The 8,843-nt window shown below is 47.5% G+C and overlaps 1 long non-coding RNA gene across 1 annotated transcript in view; it reads left to right on the forward strand.

Annotated features, from left to right (window-relative positions):
- LOC132001798 (uncharacterized) overlaps positions 1-7,765 on the forward strand; it is a 32,191-nt gene extending 24,426 nt beyond the window's left edge. Inside the window, exons 3-5 of the long non-coding RNA XR_009399677.1 lie at positions 4,055-4,116; positions 6,002-6,170; positions 6,617-7,765. This is a non-coding gene — a long non-coding RNA (uncharacterized LOC132001798). The remainder of the gene's footprint in view (positions 1-4,054; positions 4,117-6,001; positions 6,171-6,616) is intronic.
- Positions 7,766-8,843: the final 1,078 nt, after the last annotated feature.

The following is an 8,843-nucleotide window of genomic DNA, read 5'->3' on the forward strand; positions in this document are numbered from 1 at the left end:
GTGTGTGTGTGTGTGTGTGTGTGTGTGTGTGTCCCTAATGCCGGTCTCCGGCTGATGGCAGGGTGAGACCTTTGGTTCAGGCCACACTCACCACTGCCCTCTTGTGGACATGGGCACAGCTGTGTTGGAGGCTGAAGTGTCCCTTCCCGGCCCCTGTGGCACGTTCTCGCCACCTACTGTCGGGACGGAATAGAGCTTCAAGAGGCAGTTCAGTCAAGAGTAGGAAAAGGCCACCCTTAACCATTCCCAGAAGACAGCCATCTTCTTCTCTCTTTACAGCCTTTAGTAAAGAAAGAGCTCCTCCTAGTTCGTGTGTTCTTATTTTAAGAGTTTGTTAGTTTGTTTAGAATTAGCTCTGCCTGAGGAGGGGTGGGGGGTGGGGGATTAACTGCTTTGCAGAAAGGCCGAGTGTTTAAGAAAAAGTGTAAAGGATTTGGGAGGCAGAGCCAGCAGAGCAGAGTGATGGAGGCTGAGGGACAAGGGAGCACTTCGCTGTGTCCAGCCGAGCTGCTGAGAAGGTCCAAGCCGCCCTCCTCCCCGGAGCCCTGAGCCCGGGTCCCAGACCTCATCTAACTTGCCACCATCTGGAAATCCCTTCCTCTGGCTAGAGCCTCCTTTTGCCCCATCTCCTGAGCTTTTCAGTTTATACCTCGGCACACACTCCTGGCCCGTTTTCTGCCACCCAGTCTGTCCCTCTGTCCCCTTCCACCCCACAGACGCCCCTTCAGAAGAGAGCTGGTAGCAATCTGGAGCTGTTTTTCATCAAACGATGCATGCAATATATTGTGCATTCATTACTAGAATATTTTATATCATCGTGGTTAGGGGTGATGTCAGAGGAAACGTACTGTGCATTAATGATTAGTGTATTTTGTATTAAACAACTTTTATTCATTTCTCTAGGGAAGATCTGAGAAAAAAAAGGATACATGGGTTCCTAAAAAGACCATTTAAGTTCGCGTTCAACAGATTATTGTGCTGTATTTGGAGAACTTTCAGCAGTGATTTGGGGTGACCCTTGCTCCCCGTGTGCTGTCACAATGTGGGTTAATGGGAATCCTGCTCACTCATTCAGGTGTGTTTTTTTGAGCACCTACTCTGTGCCAGGCCCTGTTCCAGGTTCCCGGGAGGCAGCAAGGAACAAAACCATCTCTTTCCTCAGTTTCTGATGGTGGATGAATGTATATATATTTGCTTCAACCGTCTCTTCTCAGCGTTGGGACCTGGGAAGAATCCCTCAAACTCCTTTCTCCCCCACCATCTCCAACATGTGATCTTTTGGGGGAACACTTTGCTCCTTAATCAGCAACTTCCAGTGACAGAATTCAATGAACCGTTCACAAGCTAGTAATTTTTCTAGAAGCTGAAATCTCAAAAGGAAGAGGAGGAAGGGGTTGGGAGAGCATGGTGACCCACAGCTTTGGCCCTCCCGCTGCAGAGCGGTCGGTTCAAGTTCTGGTTTTGCCACATATCTGCCTGGCTTTGGGGAGTTCAAACCTTTCTGAGGCCCATTCTCTGACAGCTTCCAGTCCTACCAACCACAGAATAAGAAAAGTGATAATAATCACCTAAGTGGCCTGGAGTCATCATTAGGTGAGATCATGTGTAAGTGTGTGTGTGTGTGTGTGTGTGTGTGTGTGTATACATATGTAGTGTTTAGTATAGTGAGTGTCTGGCCCGAAACTTGGTATGGTAGCTGCTATTACTAAGTGTAATTTAATATTTCTTCCTCCTGACTAGACTTATTGAAAGATGATTGACAAGTAAAAATTGCATATATTTAAGGTATGCAACATGATGTTTTGGTATATGTATATATGGCAAAATGATCCCTGCCATTAAGCTAATAAACACATCCATAACCTCGCATAGTTCTCTGTGTGTGTGTGTGTGTGTGTGTGTGTGTGTTTGTGTGTTTGTGTATTAAGAACACTTGGGATCTACTCTCTTGGCAGATTCTAAGTACCGAATTCAGACTTGTTAGCATGAGGTCTCCAGAATTTATTCATCTTATAACTAAAAGTTTGTACTCTCTGGTCTGCATCTTCCTATTTTTCCCAGCCCTCAGCCCCTGGTAACTACCACCCTACTCTTTGTGGCTATGAGTGTGACTATTTTGGATTCCACATGTAAGTGAGATGCAGTATTTGTTAGTGTTTCTTAACTTTCACATATTGTGGGGACTACTAGATTAATGGTCCTGGAGTCAGAGAACATGTTCCACATAGGTTGACAAGTGCTGAGATCAGGGAAATATGGGTTGTTACTGGTGGATATAGCAGGGCACCTGCCAGTCTAGGAGGAGGAGTGACTTATAAGCATAAAATTGAAGGATGAGTAGGAAACTGGTAGAAAGATGTATAAGTACACATATGTGTGTGCTGGAAATAGTGGCAGAAGGACCTCAGTCTTACAGGGGAGACCCTTACCCGGACAGAAACAGGTTCAATGTAATATAGTACCAGTCATGACAGAGGAAAGTCTGGAAGCTTTGGGATCATGGCAAAGTTTCATGGTTTTGCTCATGAAGTTATGGATATGCAAAACCAGTTATGATCAAGCTCATTGTTGTCAGCCCTGGGTTTGAATACTCTTGCCTCTGAATAGTTTTATTTCCAGCTAGATACTAAAATTCTTGAAGCCTCACTTCCCTCGTCTATATAATGGGGATAAAAAAGTCCCTGCCTGGCAGGATCAACGCGAAGCTACCTGAGAGGCAGCAGATACAATCAAGCAATTAGCAAAAGGCAGGCGTCAGGGCTCTGGGAATGGGAGTAGTTTTAATCCCTGGGTGTGCGTTTCTACAATGTCCCCTGGGGTGGCTGGCCCTCAGAGAAACTCTGAGGTCATGCTGTCACCACAGAATACCTGGGAGGCCGTGGTGGAGAAGACAGGAATAGCTAGGAACCCTGACCAGAAGGAGCGGGGAGCCTAGCATGTCATGGCAGAGACAGAGCCAGCAAGCTGGTGTGTGCCAAAAAGCTGCGTGCACAGAGTATCTGGCCGGGAAGATGTGGCTCTTCCTCCCAGTTCTTCATAGGCTCATGCAGCGAGCTTGGCCCTCCCGGGTCTCAGCTCCCTTCAATGAAAACGGCAGAGGTAGTTTGCCTGTCAGATTGGATCCCGCTGCTTCCCCCCGTGGAAACCTGATTGAGAAAAATACGGAAGCATGTCCGGATTCAGATCCATCAGTGATTTCTGCCACAGGTGGCAGGGCACTGTGGCATGTGGGTCATGTATTTTCTATCCCCAGAATGTGCTAGGAACCCCCAGCACTTGCTGTTTGCTGATTTTGTTCTGGACACCATACTAAATGTTTTCTGTGGATTCTATCATGTAACGCTCTTCATACCCTATAAGGCAGGGACTTGGAACACAGCTGCGGAGTCTGGCACAGAGAGGTTAGGTAACTCGCCTTACAGCACACAGTTATTAGCTGTGGCGGGTCTCTCCCAGGTCTCATAGTCTATCTAGACTGGAAGCTCTTTGAGCGGAAGACCTTTATTGATACAATATTGTATCGATTTTATTGTATCGATTTTTGACCCTCCGGGCCTCGCTGGCTTTCAGATGGTATTCACTGCTCCACTGAACCCAGGGGTTCTAGCTTCACACACTCACTTGGAGATGTTTACAACTTTTCTCCCATCTGAGCCCAACCTCGTATCACTTGCTTCTGATCTCTGAGGCTGGGGCTGGGCATCTGTGCCTGGCAGCTTTGAGGAGCAACCAAGCTGCGAAATAAAATTCTTGGTCAAAGTATGTGCCCAAGGAAGCCCTTCTTGTTTCTTCCTGCCTCCTGGCACTTGGGGGTGCTGTTGGATAGTCTAAAAGATATTTTCTTCCACCCAGGAAGGGCATTTTTCTTTTGGTTTCCAAATTTGGTTTCTTTCTTTTGGTTTCCAAATTTCTTCTCCCGGGCTGGGTGGAAAGCTTGCCAAGGTGGACAGTGGCCTGAGCCAGCCTCTTGGTCGTTCTCTTGAAGGTTGACCGCTGTTGTTTAAGTGGGTAGATGTATAAAGTTTCTGAAGTCTGCAGTTCATCTTGTTTTCAGCCTTCTTTCAGGAGCAGATAGCCCATGATCAGGAAGAAGCGGTTTACAAGGAATCAAGTGAGGTATGACAAACCAGATAAGACCCCCCCCCCCCCCGAACTCATCATGTCCTAAGTCCCAATCCCCAGAACCCGAGGCTGTGTTACCCTACATTGCAAAGGGAGATTTGCAAATGTGATTAAGTTAACCATCTGGAAATGGGGAGGTTATCCGGGTGGACCGACCCCCTATATTCACACAAGCGACCTTAAAAGCCAGAAGAGGGAGCTGAAGTTTAGATCAGAAAGGGAGAGGTGAGGTTGGGAGCAAAGGCCAGAGGCAGGGGGAGACTTGAAAACACGGGGCTGCTGACTCTGGAGTCACGGGGCCAAAGGCAGCCTGTAGAGGCTGGAAAAGGGTTTTCCTCTAGAGCTCCCAAAAGGAATTCAGCCCTGCTGACACCTTGACTTTGGTCTCCTAAAACCCATTTTGGACTTTGGACCTCCAGATCTGTGAGATAATAAATTCCTGGTGTTAACCACGAAGTTCCTAGCAATTTGTTACAGTAGCACTTTGAAACTAACACGTGAAGAATACCTGAAATGCTCCCAGTGGGAGATACCATTGCTTGTCTACCTAATGGCCATTTCTAACAACCCTTATTCCTTGCCTTTTTCCCAGGTACTAATACTCCTAACCTCCTTTGTACACAGAGATGATCATGAGACCCAATGAGTTATAAGGAAAAGATTCTCTCTTTCTGATAAAAGGAGATAAGTATTAAATAAGAACTGTGTCTTACTGGCTCGGCCACCCCCTCAATTGTTTACTTTGGAAACACACTGTGAGAGTGTGATGTCTAGAACTGTAGCAGTCACCTTGGGACCATGAGGTGAGAGTCCACGGATCATACCCTGAAGTGTCCTCAGGATTTGAAACCACTGTCATGTCAGTCCCATGGTTACACTTCACCTTCCCAAGTATGTCTTTAATTACTCTCTCAGCAGCCAACAATTTCTTGCAGAGAATCATATAAGAATCAATAAATGTTTACTGAATGCCCTAGGCTCTGAGCTGGGACAAAGGCATGGAAGAAGCAGGCCTGTTCTGGAGGACTTTGCAGATTTCCTTCAGTTTCACATGCCAGAAACACAGCTTCACAGTGGCGAGGATGGGAAAATGAGGCAGGAAATAAACCTGAGGACCTAGCATGGTGCTTAAGAAATGTCGGTGTGCTACTCTTATTGAGGACTTCAGTTCAGGAAACTCTTTTACACGTTTGTCATCTCCATTTTCACCTTCGCAAAGACCTTGAAGAGAAGTATAAAATTCTTACTCTCAATGTGAAGATGAGGAAACAGAGCCAGATTTTGTGTGTCTTCCTCAGCGGCACTGAAAGCCCATGGCAACGAGATGCCTTGGTCCCACATTTCCTGATTTCCACTTTGGTGTCTTTTTTCCCCCCCTTATAGATCACACAATGTCAAGATTAGTAAAAATCTTTAGAAATTATCTAGCTTAGGGATGGCAAGCAGGTTTTACTTTCTTATGTGCTGGCTTTGGCCTCCTGGTAACCACGGCCCGAGCCCTGGATTGTGTTCTACCTACGGGGAAAGGGTGCTGTGATCCATTAGTAATGTCTGCATGGGCTTTGGTGAGTTAGCGTGTGGGGCACTTGCTATTCTTCATCTAATCCAACCTCTCATTTAAACAACAAACAAACAAACCTCAGAGATGGGAACTGACTTACTCAAGGTTACCCAATGAGCTAGGGGCAGAACTGGGTCTAGTGATTTTTCTCATTGACAGTCCAGTTGCCAAGCCTTGACAATAAGATTTAACTATTTTCTTCCCACAGTAGGATTTCCATTGTTTAGGTAGCCTAGACTATTAGAGGCCATAGGCTCTAACCCCAGCTGTGATGCTGTGTAGAATTCAACAAGTTGACTCATCTCTTTGTGCTTACAGATAATTCTGCTTCCTCTCAACATCTTCCCCTATCTTGAAGAAACTGCAAAGTTTGTGCATTACCAAAGCTTGTGCATTAGACATTGCCTAAGAAATGTCAGTCAAGAAGGTTAAAATGAAAGAAACACGGCTTAGAATACGTAGAGAACTTGACAGACAACTGGAGTTGGTAAGTGGGGCTCTCAGTGTGTTTTTCAGGGCTGTAAGCTCAAGAGAAAGGACAAAAGCTAGATTTGCTCTTTGTAAGAAATAAAACCAAAGAAGCAATCCTTCTCTTTATAGTTACAGAACCCTGGCTTAACTGTTTTACACGTGACTGGGCATTCCAAAGAATCCCATTTCCCATGGGCATAAGGGCATTTGGTCCTTCGTAGGTGAGGAGGTTGCCCCCTGGTTTTCATGTAATCATAAGCCCTGGGCCCTTGGGGTTTGGAAGGAGAGCAGTAGCCCCAGCTGATGTGAGGAGCTCTGGCTGCCTCTTCAGGTGCACCATAGGGTCCTTAGGTGCTGGGATGTATGAGTGGTTGGTAAACTGTGAAGCATCTTCAGAGGAGAAGTAGAACCTTCATTGAACAACAACATACATTGAACATAAACTATTTCTTCACTTTTCAGAGAGGGGCCTGGGGAAGAACTGGGAGTCCATGGAAATCCTGCTTGTCAGTGATGGTGAACTGGCGTGGCTTGGATATTTGAATCGGCACACCGAGGTTTCCAGCAGAAGCATTATAGACCATAAATGCAGAACTAGGTTACAAAAAATAAGTTTTTGTGGTTAATATTAGTATTGCCCTACAAGTTAATTTTTTTTTTTTTAACACTCTGTGGCAATTCAGAATTACGTAGTCCATCCATATATATCATCATGCTGGCTTTCCACGGCAAGTGGAAGGGGTCGGTCTCCCTATTTTAGAGAAGAAGGATGGAGTCCAGAGAGGCTGAGTGACTGGGGAAGGTCAGGTGGCAAATCATCGGAGAGGCTCGGATTTGAACTTGGCTTTTTAGGTGCTGAACCTAGCAGTATTTCTTGTATCATGGTGGTGACATTTTCAGGCTGAATAGTTCCCTGGAGTCCTCATGGAGGAGTGGAGGTCAAGGCCAGGGGAGAGGCTTGTGTGTTTAGAACAGCTGCAGATGTTGAACTTGGGGTGGGCTTATATCGATGGAGGCCTGGGCAGGCAGGGTTCTGGAAGCAAAGGACATGGCACAACCAGGAGATTGGTTTGCTATCAGCTATTTACTGAGTTTTGTTTGTTTGTTTTCGGGGTGGTGGTCAGGCAATATGTTGAGGGCTTTATGTACATAACCTCATTGACTTTGTGGCAAACACTATTTATCTGGGTGGCGAAGCCTGAGTCAGGGAGGCTGAACACCTTGGCCAAAGACACATGGCTCAGGGAGGGATGGAGCCCGGGTGAGAAGGCTCTGAATGAGGCCTGTGCATCTGACCATCCCATGAGGCCAGGATTGTGAGCCTGTGAGCGAGGCCTAGAGTGGGGAAATGCACGTGTAGAAATTGGCTGGGACCAGTTGGGGAGGTCCTGAGAAGCTGGCTGAAAGAGCTCTGGACATCGTCTTCGGGGCCACAGGAAAAGAAGAGCAGAAGTCTGCCCCTCCTTTCCGAGTAAAATGGGCCTGCACACGGGAACGGCCTCTGTGCCTGCTTCCACGGGCTCTCATGCTGCCTGACCCCATCCGAAGAGGATATCACCGTTCCTGCTACCCTCTTCCAATTTCTTTTAAAAATAAAATAAAAATTATTTAAGAGCCTCTTTTGGCCTCGTAAATTCTGGAGCCATTTTTGCCGAGAGTCTGGCAAGGGTCCTTTGAGGAGGAAGAGAGACAGCGTTTGGCTCGGCCGGCCCTCCACTCGCCCTGGCCAGCAGCCTCTGTGAGGCTACTCCCTGGGGAACGGCGCTCTCTGGCACCCTCAACTGACTTCCTATGCCCCTAAATAAACCTTGTGGATTTAAATGCTCCCATGGGCCTCTCTGGAGAGAAGCATGTTCCTCAAGCAAAAACTCAGATGACGTTCATGTATCTCCAGCTCATCGGTCACACTGCCGAGGGACTGACTTCCCCACGCCTTCCCAGGCTGTCATCCCTGATGCCATGGGCCCAGCCGGACTCCTTGCTGGCGGCACACGTCAGACCAGAAGTGGCCACGGGGGACCTGGGAGCTTGCCTTGACCTTTAGTTGAGGAGGGACGTGTGTGCTGTGACGGGTCCAGTGGAATTGGCCGAGACTGTCTTTCCCTGGGGTCATGGCTTTTGTAACCATGGCCCTCCTCCCCTATCCCATAGGGTAGAGCATATCTGTAAACATCTTTATACTTTATAAGGACCAAATGCATTCATGAGCTGGAGCAACTCCAGGAAACCCATGTTCTTATAACTTTATAGATCAGAGCGCTGAGCTGCAGAGGAGTGGTCTTCTGGACCATCTCTGGGTACGAGCCTTCTTCTTCCCTGCAAATGGGGGATCGGGTGAAACTGGATTTTAAAGACTGTAAGTTAGGCAGGACAGGGAGGGATCTTTAGGAACAGCCTGGGGTGGGCTATTGAGCAGAGGGGCTGTATGCTGTGTTCTCTCCCATTTGTCCTCCCAGACCCATTCTCTTCTCTCCTTCGCCTTGGGCTCTGGGAAGGGGACCTCAAAGATGGCGTCTTTGGGTTCCATGCCTTTTGGCTTCTGGTTGGATTCAGTCAATGGTTGGTACCGGCCGGAGATGGGGGTGGCTGGAGGGGACATGACAGGGTTCTCTCCCTGCCAGGAGACTATGGCTTAGTTCCAGGGAGCCAGGCTGCTCTGGACCCCAGGGCACGGCACGACTCCTGGTCA

The sequence above is a fragment of the Mustela nigripes genome, chromosome 14 (assembly GCF_022355385.1).
Source record: "Mustela nigripes isolate SB6536 chromosome 14, MUSNIG.SB6536, whole genome shotgun sequence".
NCBI lineage: Eukaryota > Metazoa > Chordata > Mammalia > Carnivora > Mustelidae > Mustela > Mustela nigripes.